General features: G+C 53.1%; 1 long non-coding RNA gene across 1 annotated transcript in view; it reads right to left on the reverse strand.

The window, feature by feature from the left end:
• Positions 1-11269: 11269 nt before the first annotated feature.
• The window catches only part of LOC135422415 (uncharacterized), a 40326-nt gene continuing 32330 nt past the window's right edge, over positions 11270-19265 (reverse strand). The window contains exon 2 of the long non-coding RNA XR_010434471.1: positions 11270-11610. This is a non-coding gene — a long non-coding RNA (uncharacterized LOC135422415). The remainder of the gene's footprint in view (positions 11611-19265) is intronic.

Here is a 19265-nt window from a genome sequence, read left to right on the forward strand (position 1 = left end):
TCACAGCACCACTGTAAATTCATGACACGGTGTGGGAAGGTCCCAGCCCGTTCCTGGGGAGAGCAGACCTGTTCCCCCCACAGGGCACAACGCTGGTCCCTGGCTTCTGCTCCAGGCTGTCCAGCTCTGACTCATGTTTTCCATGTCACCTTCTCCATGGCTCCCATCCACTCCTTTCTGGAGTGTGGGATCCCAGAGGGGAAGAGACAACAGCAGATGCTGGTGAGTAAGGCACAACCCTACCAAAAAGCCATGGATCACAGATAGCCCCACTGCTGCCCTGAGTGCTCCATTACCTGCTGGGAGAGGAGTCTCTGGCACATCCGATGTGCTGGTGGGTCTGGCTTTCTCTGGAGAGGTACTCCTGAACACACCAAACCTGAGGGACCACAGGGGTACCATCCTGGCAGGACAGGTGGGATGCTCCATTCCCCAAACTGGATCATATCCAGCTATCCCCATCACCCCCAGCCTCATTTATGCAAGCTGGGCATCCCAGTTCCACCCATTTGGAGAAGGGCACTTCAAAACTCCCCGGAAAGCGACTTCCTTCTTCCCAGAAACACGCACTGAACTGCACTTTGAGGACTCCCAGTCCCTGCCAGAGACATCCCTGCTCTTGGGTTCCCTCCCTCTCTGCCGTGACTCTCAGTACACGGCAAGCAGGGCCATTTGCCAATGTTTGTGTCTCGACAAACAGTCTGTCAGTGTTTGGTGCACGGCTTCAGCTGGGATCAGCTCTGCCTTCTCTCCCCATTAAATGGCAGAGCTGTGTGCAAACAACCTGGCATCAAACCATCTGGGGCACGCTCGGGGCCAACTGCAGATCTCCCAGTGCCATGTGTCAGGCACCCTCTGGCACCACGGCGAAGGATGACTGCGGGATCGGCATTCCCGGGCCACCAGCGGCACAGGGAGCCAACCCCATCCCTGCCACGGGGGTCTCCTCTGCCACCAGTCACCTCTCCCACTAGGAGTGCCTACCTGGATCCCCTTTGCTCCTGCCTGGCTCACAGGGCCCCTGGCAGGAGCAGCAAACAGCACTCCTGACTGAAACAGGCTGTTGAATAGTAGCAGAGGTCATGGAATCATAGAATCATGGAACAACCTGAGCTGGGAGGGACCCACAAGGATCATCGAGTTCAACTCCTGACCTTGTACAAGGGTCATTGAGTCCAGCTCCTGGCCCTGCCCAGAACAGCCCCAAGCTGTCAGAGAAAACAACTTCTCGTGGCTGATAACAAACTTCTCGTGGCTGGTAACTCACGAGCCACTCACTCCCACTGCCATGACAACAAGCTTCCATGGCCTTCATTCATGGAGCTACCGAGCATTCCCCTCCCTCCCTGGCTTGCTGGGGAGCTGTGGCCTGGGATTCGGGAGCAGGACAGCTAGGATTGCACCTGGACAGGGCACTGCCTTGCTTGCACAGACGCTGTTTGAGCTCAGTGGGAAGACAACATGGATGTAAAGGTGAGGTTCTGCCCACACTGAAAGGCTCTGGAATTGCTTTCTGGCCCAGACATCTGGGATTCTGGCACCTTTAACTGCAGCCTGACCTCTGCTCTGTCCTCCAGCCTCAGCAGTCTGCACTAAGAACAGATACTGGCTTTTGCACAGGGTTACATTCAGCTTGGTGTAGCTGTTACAGGAGAAGAGCAAACTGGAAGGGGAGATGTGTGGGATGTGGTACATCCTGCCTGTCCTCAGCTGGAGGAGACACCAGCCCCTTGCAGCAGCCATGGGCCTCCTGAGCGAGCCCAGTGCTCCCACAGTTTGTGGGGAGCACTGCTCTACTAACTGCTCTACACCAGTTTGTGTTTGCCCCCAGTAAGCTCTTGGCCTGTTCCCCTGCCCTTTCCTCGTGCATTAGTTCCTTAATTCTGAGCTGTGAAGACCTTAAATGGTACCTTGGAGAAGATTTCCACATCCCTGCTGGACACTGGTGAGACATGTGGGTTCCCCAGACTCATCTCCAACACCTGGTATGGCAAGGGCCTCATCCCTCTTAATTAGCACAAAATGAGGATGTCAGTGAAGGCCAGTAGTGAGGCTGGTGATTTATTTTATGTCTCTGAACCTCCTCTTCCTTGGAGAAGACTGACTGTGGGTCACCATGGAGTGGAATAACTCAAAACTGCAAAGACAGGTGATACTCAAAGTGCCACTGGTGGCACTCAGAGGATAAGTCACCCTTTGTAAGGCAGATCTGTGCCCTGTCCTCCCCTGGAATTCAGGGAAATCAGCCATCAGCCCCAGACACTGACTGCACAGACATCACAGAAAGCAGCACTGCTGGCAGACCAGCCAAGCTCACCAGTCCCACCACATCCAGGTTGAGAAATCTTCCAAGATATGTTCAGCAGCACTTGGACAAGCTGCTGCCTCCATGTAAAGCTGGAGATGGACCAAGTGACCTTCAGAGGAGTATGTGGGTAGAAGCTAATGGCCAGAGAGTGCAGTGGGACACATCTCCACTGCATTTTACCCTGTGGATTTGTTGGTAATGCTGGTTGACAGCTGGTGGGAACCAGGCAGGGTCTGCTCTGTGTCCCTGGCTGGGCACAGCACACAGGCACCACTGGAAAAAGGCACCCATCCCCTTGCTGGGCAGCTCCCAGACTCAGGGTTTGCACTGTGGGACATGTCTTGAGGCTTCATTCTGGTGGTATTGCTGGTGATGTGTTCATATACAAGTGCTATTTCTTTCCAAAATTACACATTAATGTTTCCTGGGGATACAAGGAGAGAGCAATCAGCATTCCCACAAAGAGAGGCCATCAAGAGCTGCAGATGACAAACACATAACTGATCAAAGATCAGGTTACAGCAATTATTCCCCATTTCTGCCACTGAAGGAAATGTGTGTTGCACCAATGATTATCATTAAACTACAGCAAAAATCATGATCAAAGCAAGAGTAAAAACTGAGCCAGAGCAAACACAAGCACCCCTGGCCAGAGCCCCATCACAGGAGCCTGATTCCCCTGCCACTCCCCCAGCCCTCAGCAGAGTGCTGAGCTGGGAGTCAGTGCCTGACTCCATAGGGCAGCTTTTCCCAAAATAGCAGCCATGGCCTGCTTCTGTATCTGCTCTCTTCAGAGGGCCAGGAGCATCCATAAAAATCCAGCTCCTGGGGCTGGCCAGGAGCAGCAGCCAGGGAATGGATCATGCCCAGCACATGCTGTGGCCCAGCTGTGGATGCCTGGAGGCCAGGTCTGGTACTGGGATGTGCAGGCAGGAGCTGCCTGTCTGCCTGTGCCCCAGCTGGATGTGACACATCACAGGTGACATCCAGGTGTCCCCCTGCAGCAGTGCTGGGCTGGGGACAGGTTGAATCAGGTCTCAGCAGCATGTGTGGGCTGTTTATTCGTGCTCAGGTGCTCACCAACACGAGCTTGGTCACAGCCGTGCTGGGGGTGAGTTATCAGGGGAGTGGGATGTGCTCGTGGGGGAGGCAGGTAGGCAGGGATACAGGGGTGGGAATAGGGTCAGGACTGGGGAGTGGGGGTGGGACAGAGGAGCTGGAAGAGGATAAATCAGTTTGGGATTAGAAGGTGGCACTGGCAGCCTGCCATGTGACAGCCAGGCTTGCACAGCCAGCAGCCCAGCTGTCAGCCTGGTGGCAGCAATTAAATGAGGTATCGATTGAGGAATTGTTGTCTGCAGGGTTTAAAGATAAGATCGATGGAGACCAAAAGGTTTAGGCTCCGTTTACTAATTAGTCAGGCACACTTGGGAGAGAAACCTTTGGAGACACGGAGAGCTGAGCTGTGTGCAGGCAGCACTGGCAGCGTGCTGGGGTGCCCCCCTCCCTGGCACCCTGTCTCCAGCTCCTGGCTCTCTGGTGCCAGAGTGCCAGTGCCAGGGATTTAAATCGGCTGCGAGGTGGGGGCAGTGGAGAGGGGTGGAGATTCTGTCTGTGCTGGGGCATGAGCTGCTTTTCTCCCAGGGCAGGGATGTGGGAAAGAGGGGCTGAGCATGTGTTTGGTCGTGGGGAGGAGTAAACCAAGAGGAGAACTGCTCCCTTTGCATTACAAATTGTTCGGGATTGAATTGATCCGTTTCTTAGGCTCTGGCATTAGTTACAGACTGAACACATTTCTCTTCCCCCTGCTCCTTGTGCAGCAAGCCCAGGGACACAAAGGAGACAAATGTGGCACAGACTTGTTGTGGCTTCCATGCTGATTCCGCCTGTGCTCCATGGAGCTAAACCAGGGCAGAGCCAGGCGATGGCTTTATGCCCTCTCTGCTTTATTCCTTCACTTCCAGATGATGTCCAGGACATGGTCAAATGGGGACAACCGGGAAATGGCCTTGCCTGGATGTGGTTTGGGTGGTCTTTGAGACTGTCTCCTTGCTTGCTCTTGTGGGAGGGGAGGTGTCTGTTGCTCCAAAACAGAGCCTTTAAAGCAGCTGGGGAGCTGGGCTAGGCCATGTCTCTCAGGGGACGTCTCGGTGTCAGATCTGTGTTGGGAAGCGGCATCGGGGCAGCCAGAGAATTCCTCCTTTCATCTCAGCTCACCAGGAAAATTCCAGCCCAGCAAACAGCGGAGGGTCAGGAGCCGTCCCGGTGGGTCCTGTGACCCGCAGCCAGCCTGGGGCAGTGCCTCATGGCCACCACATCCCCTCAGTCCCACTGCCCACCACGTGAGGGGACGTGCCAGCTCTGTCACCCGCATGACCCGGCACCAGCCCCGGGGGGGACAGCCGCCCGTCTGCATTCCCTGCACAGCTCCGTCCCGGTGCCTCCCAAACGGGGCAGAGGGCAGCAGGGCCAGGCAGAGGTGCAGCACATCCCGCTGGAAGCCTCGTCCTTCAGCTGGGACTGCCCTCCCCCTGCGCCTGCCATTAGCGATGCAACCTGACCCAGCCTGCCATAAAACACAGCGGGACGGGAGAGCAGCCTGGGAGCAGCCCGAGGAGCCGGAGTCACCGGGAGACTGAACGTGCCTCCGGGGGTGGCGGGGATGAAAGGAAGGGGTGGAAGAGAAAACAGAGATCAAGGACAGTGTGACGCCATGTGGCTGTTCCAGGGTGTCTCATGCTTTCGCAGCAGGGCTGGGCAGATTTATAGCTTTGTCTTGAGGGTCTGGAGCCAGCCTCCACTTATTTCATATTTAGGAGGCAGTTTCCTTTGCTTTTCCTCTTTTTCTGGCTTGTAAAGCCCATGCTGCTGGAGCAGACCCATGTCCTTGTTGTCTGCCTACAGCATCAGTGCCTGGGATAGATACTGTGTCTCTTCCAGCGCAAAAGAGAACCAAAGAGGGTCTGAGAGATCGTTGTTTTCCTGCTGTTGTCATACAGATCCGTGCCACTGCAGTGTCCAGAAACTCTGAATTTAACAGGCCTTCTCTATGGGAGACATGAACCAGGCAGCTGGCCCAGGGCTGCCAAAGCCATAATGCTCTTCCAGTGTGGATTTTCCTCTCTGTGTTCTCCCCCAGAAGTTGGACTGACCACCCTGCTTATGGCCACCTGTCCAGCTAAGAGGGAACAGGATCTCCTGTGGTTTCTGTGGGTTTCAGAGCCAGCAAATGTCCTTTAGACTCTCTGCTCCAGAAGCCATTCCAGCCCATGCCACCTCCTGCACATGGCTGTGATGGACGAGCCATGCAAGAGACCTCTCCCTATCTGTCTGCCCAGACCAACACGGCTCAGACAGCACATCCAGGGTCCTGGCTGGTGATGTGACTTTGCATGTTGAGCACGAGATCAGAGCACTGTTTCTTAACTGTCTCCTGGAGAGGTTGCAAGAACCACCCAAGCTGACCCACTCGTCTCCCTGGTTTCTTGTCTTCCAGCTTCTGTCTCTGCCAGGAGTGAGGTTGGTGGGTGGCTGACCATGGCTGCCCCAGGGCCACCCTGACCCCCAGAACAGTTCTGGGGCACCCTTAACTATTTTCCAGGCCTGCTGACCATGATAAGGCACTTAAAGAGTCCCCCGAGAGGACCCATCTTCAGACAGATAGAAAAGGCTCCAGAGATCTGAGTGGGTCTCCAAGCAGATGCCATGGGTCTCATCCATAACTGATTAGAACAACCTCAACATTTTGCTTCCCACTTGGTTTCAGTCTGGTATCTTCCCTTATCAGGGCCATGTTGTGGTTTAATGCCCAGCCAGGGAGAGAATCTGAGTCCCCTGCATGTCCCTAGGGATTGGATGCTGCTCACACACAGAAAAGCTTGATAAAGATAGACCTCCAGGTGCCATGAGGGCATTTATTTCCTATTTGTCTGCCCTGGGCGAGTAAATTTGGTCTGTGCAAGCCAGGGGTGAGTGTTCACCTGCACACAGGAAATCTGGAGTCTTGCAAGGCAAAGAGAAGTGGAAGGTTGGGTTTGTGCTGGGGAGGGACAGTGTTTCTCTGTCACCTTTCTCTCCTGGCAGCCAAGGGAGGATGAGGCACAGGATGAGTGATTGGGATGCCAGGATGCTCAAACTTAAAATAGGTACCTCTGCCTCCACAGGTCACCGTGACAAAGGGGACAGCAGAGCTATTCCTACCTCTCCTCTGTTTTCTCTGCAATCCAGAAGCAGAGAGAACAAAGAGCAGATGTTGGGAAAGCTGCTCACAGCTGTGAAGCAACAGGGAGAGGGAGTAGGACTGAACTCCAGCCCACACCCAGAGCATCAGCAGAAGCACAGCACCTTTGTAGGCTCCTCATAACATAATCTCAATGTGGTCAGTACTCTTCAGGAGAGACAGGTAAATAACCCCCTCAGCACGTAGCACGTTTCTTGTCTGTGCACAGGAAATCTCCATCTCTGAGGCTCAAGGGAGACCTCACAGAATCACAGGATGGTTTGGATTGGAAGGGACCTTAAAGCTCATCTTGTTCTAACCCTCCTGCCAAGGACAGGAACACCTTCCATGAGACCAGGTTGCTCCAAGCCCTGTCCAACCTGGCTTTGAATGCTTCCAGGGATGGGGCAGCCACAGCTTCTCTGGGCAACCTGTGCCAGGGCCTCCCCACCCTCATCCATGGGTATAAACACCCAAAGGGAAGGTGCAAAGAGGCTGGAGCCAGGCTCTTCTCAGTGGTGCCTGGTGACAGGACAAGAGGTGATGGGCATGAATGGAAACACAGGAGGGTCCCTCAGAACATCAGGAAACACTTTTTGCCCTGTGAAGGTGACCAAGCACTGGCACAGGCTGCCCAGGTCATTGTGGAGTCTCCATCCTTGGAGATATTTAAAAGCCATCTGGCCATGGACCTGGGCAACTGGCTCTGGGTGGCCCTGCTTGAGCAGGGGGCTGGACCAGGTGACCTCCAGAGTTCCCTGCCAAGCTCAGCCACTCTGTGATGCTGCAATCTTCCTGGAAGCCATCCACTTCCAGACCCTGGTCTTCTTTCCAGGTCAAAGCCCTAGCTTCTCTACCTCCCTCCTACTGATTTGCCCAGCTTGGTGGCTGTCACAAATGCCAAGCTAATGTCTATCCCACCTGTGTGGGGCCAGGAGGATGCAGTTCAGTCTCCCTGACAAGGGAAGGTGTTTGCCTGCTCAGCCACAGCCCTGGGAGAGCAGCAGACTCCGTGTATGGGCCACAGTGACCACATGCAGGAAACTTCACTGACTCCCTCCAAGCCAGGAGGTACAGGCAGTCTGGGAGCTCCCACACAGCCTGGCCTTGGCCTTTCCAGCACTGTTTTGATGTGGACTCAGCCCAAGGACATATTAGAGATGGATTCTGCACAGAAAGCAGGGCTGCCCCAGGGAGCGCATCCCACGCTGGGCTGTTCCTGCTGCCCAGGCTTCCCCCCACCCAGACTTCCCTTCCTCAGATCCAGGTCACTGCCTCTTGCCCTCCCATCATCAGAGATGGTGAATAATTCACTCCATTTCTGTCATTACCTTGAAGGTATTTATAGTGCGTGATCGGTGCCCTCGGAGAATTCCCTCTCCTGAGCTCCATAAATTGTGTTGTCTCGCTCCCTCCTCCCCACTGCCTGTGCTAATTGCTGCATTGTGTTTGCTGACCTTTTACATTTTGTTTGGTTTCTTGCATCCTTGGACTTCTGGCACAAAGGCTCTCTCCATCTCTCCCCAGGCTCTCCATCAGGGCCCCACATTCTGTGGGCAAACTGATCCACAGGTAACAGGGGCACAGCAGGTGTTGTGATACTGGGGGGTCATCTCTCTGCTTGCTGGACATTCAATAGATTCTCATTTGTGGGCACATCCCACATGGAGGAGAGGCTCAGCTGGAATGGTGGGATGTGTTTCCTTGCAAAGCACGGGCAGCTGGAGCATGTGGTGAAATAATGCTGCACATACAAATTCTGGATGGGTCACTGCTAAATCCAGCCGTGCCCCTGCAGGTTTTGGGGGCAGGAGAGACCTAAGATGATGTACAACTTAGTGTTCAAGGCCAGGTGTGATAGGGTTCTGAGCAACCTGGTCTAGGGGGTGGCAACACTGTCCATTGACAGGGGGTTGGAATGAGATGAACTTTAAGGTCCTTTCCAACCCAACTCTGATTCTATGAGGACAGATTTCTCCCAGCACTTTCTGGTTTGGGCCATGCTGCACTTCAGAGCTCTCTCCTTCCATGAGGAACCATCCATCTCTCATGCCCGTGGCAGAACTCACTCAGGAACAGGCCAAAAGTTACTCATGGTGTCCTAAACTCTCAGGTTGTGCCACCAGAGTTGCTCCAGAGGAACATGTGGTTTTGAGCTGTCCCCCCTGGCTCAGGAAGCACCACAGCACTGCAAAGGGCTCAGTGATGCCTCACTGCCCTGAAGGCAAGCATAGAATCAGGGAATCATTTTGGTTGGGAAAGCCCTCCAAGATCATCAAGTCCAACGATTAGCCCAGCACTGCCAAGGCCACCACTGACCCATGTCCCCAAGCACTGCAATCCAGGCTTCCAGTATTCCCTGGTCAGCACTAGACAGCCCATAGGGATGAGAAAGGGGAGATAAAGGTACCAGGCACGTGCCTGTTTTTCTCTGGGATGCAGCTCGTTCTCGGCAGTTGTATCAAGGCTTTATTTCTGTATCCTTGGCTCCCGGCACCGCCCGTCTCTCATGGCAGGGAGTCCCATGGATTAGACTTTCAGGAAGCAGCCTGCTCCTCCCCAGCTCAATGTTAATGTGGTTACTTCCAGAGTTGCTCAAGGTCACTCTGTCCCTCCCATCTGAGGGAGGATCGGGAGCTGAGCTGTGCCGAGTCTGGCAGGTCTGAGCACTGCTGGGGGGGCAGGAGCCCGAGCTGGCCTGGCCTGGGCTCACACTGGGGCAGCTGCCTGGGGCTGCACAGGGGCCCTGGGGCAGCCGTGGGGTCCCAAGGGAGGGGTCCCCAACTCCTGGGGCTGCTGACACTGGCACTGAGCTTTCCCACAGGGAGCAGCACTGCAGAGGGGATAAAGCCCAGAGGGGAGGACGGGGCTGGAGCAGGTCAGGGAGGACAAGGCTGCCCAGACCCACAGCTGAGCTCCATCCCCGCTCTGCCCACACCAGGGGACGGGCATCCCGGGCAGCTGCTCTCCTGGGGGCTGTGCACACAAGGGCTGCTGGTCCAGCGCTGCCGTGCTCCTCCCCGGAGGTGTCCCCAGCGGTCACCGACTGTCCCACCGCAGGGACTGGCAGCGTCACCCCCGCCTGCAGCTCCCGCGGGCCCAGCCCGGATGGATCCTCTGCTCTGCTCTGCTCGGGGGATCACAGAGCGAGCGCGCCAGGCGGCACTGCTGTGTAGATGCTAAGCTAGGCCAGCATATGGTGCTGTAGGTCCATGGTATAGCTTGTGAGGCAGCACAGTGACCTGGGCTACGGGAATTACCAGAAGTCAGCCCAGCAGCACTGGGAAAGCTTGTGGAGAGGCTGTCTCCTATTTTGCTTGCTTTCTTAGGAGGGCACATGTTTAAATCCTGAAAAGTCCTGGTCCCAAACGCTCCTAAGCAGAGGATGAAATGTGGCTGGTGTGTTTCTGCAGTGATGCAGCTGCTCTGGGACCCTGCCCTGGCTACAAGCTGTGCCTTTCCAGTCAGCCTGTCCCAGCCTGGCTGCCTGAACAGGGGGACATGCTGTGGGCAGAGGCCAGTGGGAGAGGAGGTGGGTACAGTGAGAAATCTCACTTCCCATGAGATGCTGTGCAGCATTTCCTGGCTGTTTCCAGTTTTAGAGGATTTCTTCCCAAGGAGAAAAAGGAGGAGTCCCATTTTCCCAGGGACAGCGTGCAATGTTTCCTCATCCCACAGATCTACTGAGAAAGAGTTTTGCTGAGCAGTTTTCAGTCAGTCCCACGCAGAGAACCACTGCACCCTTCCTGCCACAGGCAAACCCAGCTCCCTGCCCTCACTTCAGGCGTGGGCAAATTCTCACACCACTGCCATTTACACTCTGACCTCACGGGTGTGGATTTTGACAAGATGCTCACCTGACCCCCATCAACGTCCCCTCTGCTTTCCTGGGTGCCCAAGGGCACACCTGGAGTGTGCCTTGGGGCTCTGAGGTGGCTGAGGGAAAGGACCAGCTGCTGCTGGAGGCACTCATGAGATCTGGCTCCACACCCCCAGCTCGACGGCAGCGTGACAAGGGGTGACAAGAAGTGGAGCCCTTGCCACGTATCACACTCACTCTGGCACCACCTGAGAGCTTCCCAGGGCAGGAGGGTGTTGGTGCCTGCCAGAGCCACCCCTCACAGTGTGCCCATGTTGGGTGAGGGTCACAGCCCAGGCAAGGAGCCCTCACCAGCCCTGGACCAAGACAACACATCAGCAAGGCCACCCAAACCATCCCCCCCTCCCTTTCTTCTTTCCTCCTTCCTTCCTCCCATGATCTGATCTGCTGGCTCCCCAGCACCCAAGGGGCACTGATGTGACATTAACCCTGTGCTCTCCACAGCCTCCCTGTTATTCCAGCCCTCCAAGGGGGAAGAGTTCATGGCTGTTGTATGGGGGTCAGTCTCCTCCAGAGGGTGCAGCACTGGGATGTCACCCCGGGTTGCTGGGACAGCTCTAGAGCCCCTCTGCTCTCAGCTGTCTCCCCTCCATCATCCCTCTCCTTGGTGCTCTGGTCCCTGGGCTGGGCACCACTGCTCTCCCTATGGCTGGAAGCAGTGGCTCCCCTCTGGGAAAGGCTGCTCCCTGCACCCTGGACAGAGGGTGCACCCGGCAGCTCAGCTCCATCAGGTGCTCTGCTCCACACAGGGATTTAAGGCTTGAGCTGGAGCCTCCAGCATTTCCCAACACCACGTTTAATGTCGTCCTTTGTGCTTCTCAGGCAGGAAGAGCTGTGTGTACAAATAATTAAAGGGAAGAATCGGAGTGATTAGGGCAGATGATTATTGTCAAATTATGATTTATCTCGGAGGGAAATTAGTATCCCCCCCTCCCCCAAAGGGCTCAGCCTAGCACAGTGAATGGGCACTGGTTTTTTGATTAATAGATGCCTTTAGAAGGTCACCTACATCCATTGCAGATTAACTCAGTGGGAAAAGTTCTTTCAGTAATTCAAGCTGTTGTTCTCACAAGCTGTCAGCTCGCTGCGAGTCGGGAAGGTCCATCCGTTACAGGGCTGCTGGGTTGGAGGGGATCTTTCTTTCCTCCGGACACATGGGTGTGATATATGATGCAGAGAGACATGGATGACCGAGAAAACGAGCTGTGGAAAGAAAACAAAAACAGCAGTAAAGGGAAGCGAGGGAGCTGAGCAGGGCTGGCCCAGCCAGGCTGGGGACTGGGACTGGAGGGGCAGAGCTCAGCCTGAGGCTGGTGCTGGAGCAGTGGTCCCAGAGCTGCTCTGCTCAGCGTGGTGGAGGAAGGGTTTGGATGCCCCCTTCCACGAGCTCCTCCTGCTGTGGAGGCAGTAACTCACTCTGTGATTGCTCCATCCATGCCTGTGTTTAGCCATGTCCATGGAGGTGCTGGGCAGGCTGACCCCCGTGTCCCACAGGATCTCACAGTCTCCTGGACATCTCTGGGAAAGACCCCTCAGTGTCAAAGCTTGACTATTCCAAGCCATGGACATCTCCCAGCTGATAGCTGAGGAGGAATGACCACACCAGGGTCTAACTGCCACTTGGGCATCTTCCTGAGGAAGGCAGGAGCTGATGATGGCAAAGTGGAAACAGGACCAGCAGGGCTGGAATGTGGAGGGGCTGGGACTTGCCCCACTGCAAGTACAACAGCAGCACAAGTACAGCCCATCCACAGACCTATGAGCAGTGTCAGAAATGCTCGTACCTCTACAAGCTGCTCTTCATAGTGACTTTCTCTACATGCTCCATTTTATTTCTTTCGAGGTCCATAACCCCTGTGCTCAGCAAAGTCTGCAGAAGGGACTGCTCTCTTCCCTCCTCATGTGTCCATCCCTGCATGGAGACATGCAGGAGGTCTCACTGAGGTGATGTTCTACACGGTGACTTTGTGCCATTGGGTTCTGAACACAGCCCATACCAGGGCCCAACATCCCTGATTGTGTTGGGAAGATATGATGATGGCACAGCTCCTGTCACAGTGCTGGGTGTACAGGTACCCATTTTTAACTTGTATGATTTAGGGCAAAAGGAGAGACAGGAGAGCCCCCCCTGCAGGTGTCCTGCATGTTTAGGTGGAAACAGATGAACACGACTCTGTTCCCTGATAAATAACCGTGATGATTATATTTAGATTTCTTTCTGCAAATGAACGATATTTCAGCACAGTCATCAAAAATTCCCACTAACAAACGTTTCTTTTGCATCCATCCAGCCTTCATCATAAATCTATGTGCCAGGCATTAATAATATTTTCAGCAACAGATTGATTGACTAGAACACAGCATAGTTTTCTCTAAACACTAAGGGGTTCTCAACTGATTTATTGCTTACTAAAGTCTGCACATATTTATATGTGTACCATATTCCTTGTTATAGATGTACCACTCCTTTATCCAAGCTTCCTTCAGCAGATCCATCATGATGGTGTCAATGGCCAGTGTAGGTCTGGACATTGTGTTGCCAAATCTGTAACAGAGGCTTTGCACAGTACAAAGCTGGTGTATTTTTGATAAATGACTTTCAAGGCCAGAAGAAACAATTAGATCACTCTGAGTGGTGCGGTCCAGAGGCTCTTACCAATTGCCCCTGCACAAGGTCCAGTAATTTGAGGAGACCCGATGTTTCCCTTCCAGAAAAACCTTCTGTTTTGAGGCATCAAGACGTTTTCTGGTTTGGCTGGTTTTAATGCAAGGCTTTGGATATTTGGGAGGTCTGGGGGTGTGTATGAGAATCTTGCTTTGATGTATTTTAGTTAGTTTGAGGCTTGCTGAGAAGAGCTTAAGCCTGTGGGCGACACTCTTCAGAGGGCTTCAGGCTGGAGAAGAAATAAAAACATCTCCTGATGCAGCTTTCTAAAGCTGTGCTCACCTAGATTTTGAGGGATTGGCCATAGAGTGTATCTTCTGGGAACCAAGGGGTAATTCTGGACTTGTCCTGTGAACCCATCACACCCTAAGGACAGGACACAACAAAATGGAAAAGGAAAGAGAAGCAGGACAGTGCTGAAGGCCAGTTTATCCTTTATAGCCAGACTCCCTGTGTTGGGTCTCCACAGCAGCACTGGTCACCACTGGGATTAAGAAAGCCAGTGGTGAGGACAGAGACAGACACCCCCGTTTTCAGCATGTCCTGCAGTCTGATTTTGGCTTCCTGTGGAGGGGGTGCTGGTGAGCTGATGAGAGGAGAGTTTTCAGACAGCAGCTGCCCGGAGAGCCGAGCACCACCTGGAGGGGACACGCTCTGACGTGGCACAGCATCCTCAAGACACCGTGTCTGTACCATCAGGAAGAAGAGGCAGCTGGAGAAGGGAACAGGCTGAGAATGTTATTTTTCCCTCTTTAATATCCTTTGATCCCTTGGTAGAACACTGGGGGGACCGGCTGGTGCAGTGCTGTGCCCAGCTCTGGTGGGGAAGCCTCTGCTGGTGTATGTACCATTACAGTGATCACTGATGTGATTGACTGGCTGTCTAATGGGTTGTTACAGCACTGCAGAAGCTGTCTTGCTCTACAGGTTAACTGTGAGGAGCTGAGGAGATGAAGCAACACTCCTCTAAATTGGGCTGTGCATTGGGAGCAGAAAGAAGGATCTCAAAAGAAACCCCACCCTACTCTTCGCAAAAAATTTCTTTTATGGTCTTTCACAAGGGAAGCCACAAACAAACTGATGAGATGCCAGGAGTCAAAAGACAGTTTTCAGGTGGGTTTGTGGGGTTTTTTCTTTCTTTAAGTGGCCTGAGATGTTCAAGGCAGGTTTACTGCTCCTGAAAGTTGTGTAAGTGCAGATATGCCCAACCTCTGCCTTACTGTCCTTTGCTTGGTGTAAGGAAGCCAAGGGGCACATGAAGTTAGGGGTGAGGTGTTCACAATACAAATGTTCCTCACCAGGTACACAAATCTGCCACCCCAGATGTTTGCTGTGAGTCACAAACACTTGCTATCCATGTGCTCGCATGTCCTACACAGACTCATGGATGTCACTGGCACAAGAGCTCCTGGGCTGTGTATCTGTGACCTTGGCTATGAAATCAGCTCTCCTCTCAGCAGTATTGTCACCAGGCTCATGGTGCAGGTCATTGTACTAATCCACAGCACAAGGCCCCATCAGAGCAAGGGGCAGGTGGCCTCAGCACTGTGGACCTTTTCCCTTCCCTTTCCACAGAAAATCCAGTGTGTGAGCCCCAAGCTGGTGCATCCCTTTCCCCAGGTGACCAAACCATGCAGGGTGAGGAAAGGATGCTGTCCCTGCCCTGTGATGGGAAGGGCTCTCGGATGGTGGAAGGCAGGGGAGTTTTGGCTGCAGGATGGCTTTGGAAGAGCAGATCCCTGAGCTCCCTGCAGCCGTGTGTGCTGAGGGCAGCCCCCCCTGGAGGAAGGCAGGAGGGAGGATGAGTCTGGAAGCAGCCTGCCTCCGGCTGGCTCCTGCAGGGACACGAGGACCGTGCCGCTCCCGCTGTCGGTGCCATGTGTGGCAGGAGCACACTCGCCGTTTGTTCTGGCTCTGGGAACAGCAGGCTTTTGATTCCCTCGGCAGAGCTCATCTGCGCTTCTTTCTGGCCTCCTCCTTTCTCTGTGCCAACCACGTGCCCCCCAGCCCGTGGGCTCTGCTGTCATTGTTGGCTGCTGGTTCCACTGGCCCCAGCTTATTGCATCTGTTTTGGTTTGCTGGGTCTCGCATTCAGCCATCCGTTCAGCTTTTATTGTACGTTTCTAAGCGTCAGCTCCGGGTGGTCATCGGCGGCTCTTTCACTCCAGCCCGTGCACCAGCTGCATATTAATTGCTCCCCTTTCTCCGCTCACTCTCTCCCTCCCCGTCTCGCCACGTGACGTTTGTGGTTTGCAAACTTTGTGGGAACACATTGCGATCCAAACCCCGTGAAGGTGTGAGGAGGACTCGGCACGTCACCTTTTGCAGGGAGGCTGGGATGCTGAGGATTAAACCAGAGGCAAATCTGGCCCCTCTCCTGCAAATCCACGCTGGGAAAGCCTTTCTCTGATTGCTCTGTCCATCTGCCAGCCACCGGTGGATTACTCACTGTTGGACACTGCCTGGTGCTTTGTCCGGTCTAACTTCTGAACAACGGGGCTCTGGATCTTTCTCTGGCTGATCAGTGCCACAACAAGAAAATTCCAGCTCCTAGATAGTGTCCCTGACCATGGAATCATAGAACCACAGAATCACAGAATCACAGAATCACTAAATCACAGAATCATGGAATCATCGAATCATGAAGTCACTAAGGTTGGAAAAGATCTCCAAGATCATCGAGTCCAGATGCTAAGCCTGAGGTTCCCCTTCCCTGGTGCTCCAGTGGTACTGCCTAATGCCAAACAGAATTTCACTTTATACTGTGAGATGTTGTATTGAGGGGAAAAAATAAAAATAAATGCTCATGCTCACAAGCACGAGCGGGTTCCTTCCGCCCAGCCTTGTGCTGCTCCTCTGGGCTACAGCACTTTGGAGACTGGACTGTCTTGAATCATGAGCCTGCCCTGGCTCTGAAGTGTTGTGTTGCTTAATGACTGATGATAATGTCTCTGTATGTAGGTTTGTAGCCTGGCTATCCATCTTTAAATTTCAAAATCTTTCCTCCTCAGCCATTACCTCCACCCCCGTAATCATTCCTGTTGCTCTTCTCTGAATTCTGCCTCATTTGTCCTTGTTTGAAGGCAGAGCACAATCAAAGCAGCCAGTCTGGGAGCCTGGGTGGGGGCTGAGGTCCCAGAGGGGTTGGGGATGAGGTCCAAGAGGGATCCACCTTCACTCCTTGGCCCTGAGCTGGCCTGAGGTCAAGAAGGTTCATCTACAGCCCATCCAGCTGTGGCAGCCTCAGGTCACCTGTGAAGAAAGGTATTTCTGCAGAGCTTTATGAGGACAGAGGCTGTAGGCTAAGAAATGCCTCCAGCATTTAACCTGCCTGTATTTGCTCACACCAGTCCCCCCAAAAAAATCCTTGCACATAAATGGTTCAGTGTTTTTCCAAGGTCTGCCTGCCCACAGCAGCCCTTAGCAGAGGATGCTACACCTGGTCTCAGAGAACACAGTCAGCCAGACTGGGACATGAAACAAAACCAGGAACAGAGAAGGTCTCCTGGGAGGTCTCGGGTCCATCCTGCTGTTTGGATCAGGACTGTTGTCAGTCAGACGTGGCTTTGTTTGGCCAAGTCTGGAAAATCTCACACCTCTGTGACCCAACCCAGGGCTTCACCACCCACCCAAGGGAAGGCTTTTCCTGACATCCCGTCTGAAGATTCCACCTGCAGCCGTCACCTCTTGTCATCCCGTCCACCACCGCTGAGACCCTGTGGGTTAATCACACCGGGCTGTGCTCTGGGGAAATAACTGTCTGTTTTAAGGTGAAACAAAGCCAGACTGGCTCCCCAGTGTGTGAAGAAATGCCTCCCCCCACCCATCTCCAGCTCTCCATCATCCGTGTGAGCCGGCTGGGTCTCAGCCGGATCCCATCCCTGCTGCTGCAGCCATCACTGCTGCAGACCGTGGCATTGCTCCTGGGGAGAGACAGGGCCTGGCAGCTCTGCTGAGCCCCCAATTTTTATTTTTTTTTGCCTGGAGTAAGACTGGCACTTTTTCCTCCTAGCAGGAGAACCGTGGTATCCAAATTAAGCACAAGCTGTAGTGTTCGAAGTCTGAGCAATGAGCTTTCCTTGGCAATGGGTGGGTTTCTATCATGGGGGTAGGGAATTCCTTGTCTGCCCTCGATTTCACTCACAGGCAGTTTCTGTTCAGTGTCCTCACCTCTGTTCATTTGACGGGCTCCAGTGGGATACAGGGATCACAGTTAAAGCCATGCTTAGGGGAGCTGGTCAAAATATTTGACAGGAACTTACTTAAATGGAAATATTGTCGCTTTTTAATAAATAAGTGGAGTTGGCATGAATTCAATTTGACATTTGCCATTTTCTGCAGAATTATGAGCATTCACTTTTTTTCAGAAACTGTATTTAAACAGAAGGCTTTTGGCCTAACACAAATTTTGAACAGTTTTTAAGAAGGTTTCAATAAAAATAGACATTGTGTTAGCAAACAAAAATTAGGGGTTTTGTGAACTTCCAGGGAGACCTTGAGTGTGTTCTCAGGCAACCATTCCAACCATTTTTCAACTCAGGGAAGCTAATTTGAAGAAGCTACTTAACACCTCGTGGACGTTAGTGTTAGGACAAGGGGGGATGTCTTCAAACTGACAGAGGGCAGGGTTAGATGGGATATTAGGAAGAAATCCTTCCCTGTGAGGGTGGGGAGGCCCTGGCACAGGTTACCCAGAGAAGTTGTGGCTGCTCCATCCCTGGAAGTGTCCAAGGCCAGGTTGAATGGGGCTCGAAGCAACCTGGGATAGAGGAAGGTGTCATTAAAGATGACCACCCCCTCCCCCATGGCAGGGGGTTGGAACAAGATGATCTTTAATGTCTCTTCCAACCCAAACCATTCTGTGATTCCATGATTTTATGATCACTCAGATACCCCCAGTTCAACCCAGCGCCTCTGGACAGAGATGATTTTGTTCCTGCCAATAGGTAAGAAAGCTTGTGCGTTTTCTCAGTCTCCCCAGCTCCAAATAATAACTACTAGCACATGGCTTCAATTATCCAGCACAAAGCAGCTTCTTGCCAGCTCTTGCCATGGGCCAGGAGGCCCAGCAGGAGGGGGAATGTTGATGTGTGGTGCAATAGGCAAAGGGGACATGTCTGGAGCCACTTCTTCGGTCTGTACATGCAGGCCTGGCCCCAGAGAGTCAGTTCCTCTCCTCTTCTCTCTCTTCTCTCCTCCGTGGTCTGAAGAAAGGACTTCTGCTATTTCCAGCCCCAGGAAGTGGGGTATTTTAGTCCCTAAATAATAAAAACCAATTAACTGTATCCTCCAATGCCTCTTGTAATGTTTGGGTTAGTGCCAACTGCAAAACCTCCTGACTTCAGTCCCAGCATCATCGAAACTTCCTCCAGCTCCAGGTAACTTGGAGATCTTGCTTAGCCAGCTGCACTTGGTTTTGACAATTCCTTTCCAGATAGAGACAAACTGGACAGGACTCAAGTGGCACTGCCACGCTGTCAGGTCCTGCCAGGAACAATCTGCTTAACACTGCCTGTTGGAGCCTCTGCTGTTCAATATTGGAGCCTCTCCTGTTCAATGTTTGGAGCATATCTGATTTCTGCAGTCAGGACATGACTCCTGGGTGCTGAGGCTGTCAGTGCACATTTTTTTTCTGATAGTTTTATAAAGACCCCACTAAAACCTTTCTCCTGTGGACACAGTGATGGGGACACACCCAGACTGACACCTTTGCCAACACCATCCCTGTGTGGTGTAGTCCTGTGGAGGTGAGAAGCTGATCAGTCAGTGACAAGCAAAACAAAGAACCACGGCCACAAGTTGTGCTTGAGTCCTTCTGGTTATAAAATGTCTTCTCCATGTGGGTGTTTCTTTGCCCTGACAGGTCACCGGAGAATTGGTGCTTTCAAGAAGCTGTTAGGCCAAGCCATTAGCACTGGCCATGGTCCAGCTCTGAGCAGATTGGACTAGAAATCTTCAGACATCCCTTCCCATCAACATTTCCTTGTGTCTGTGATGGATGTGGATGGAGAAGCCATTGGTTTCCCTTTTGTTCAGTAACAAAGTTTGGGTGCATCAGTTTCCTTTATTGTCTCCTTACCTGGGCCCTCTCTTGGATTTCAGCTCCTGTAGAGACCTTGTGTGTGCAAAATGGAAAATGTAGAAATTATAGACACAGATCACAACTGGTTTACACTGATTTAGGCAGGATCTC

This window comes from Pseudopipra pipra, chromosome 15 (genome assembly GCF_036250125.1).
Source record: "Pseudopipra pipra isolate bDixPip1 chromosome 15, bDixPip1.hap1, whole genome shotgun sequence".
NCBI lineage: Eukaryota > Metazoa > Chordata > Aves > Passeriformes > Pipridae > Pseudopipra > Pseudopipra pipra.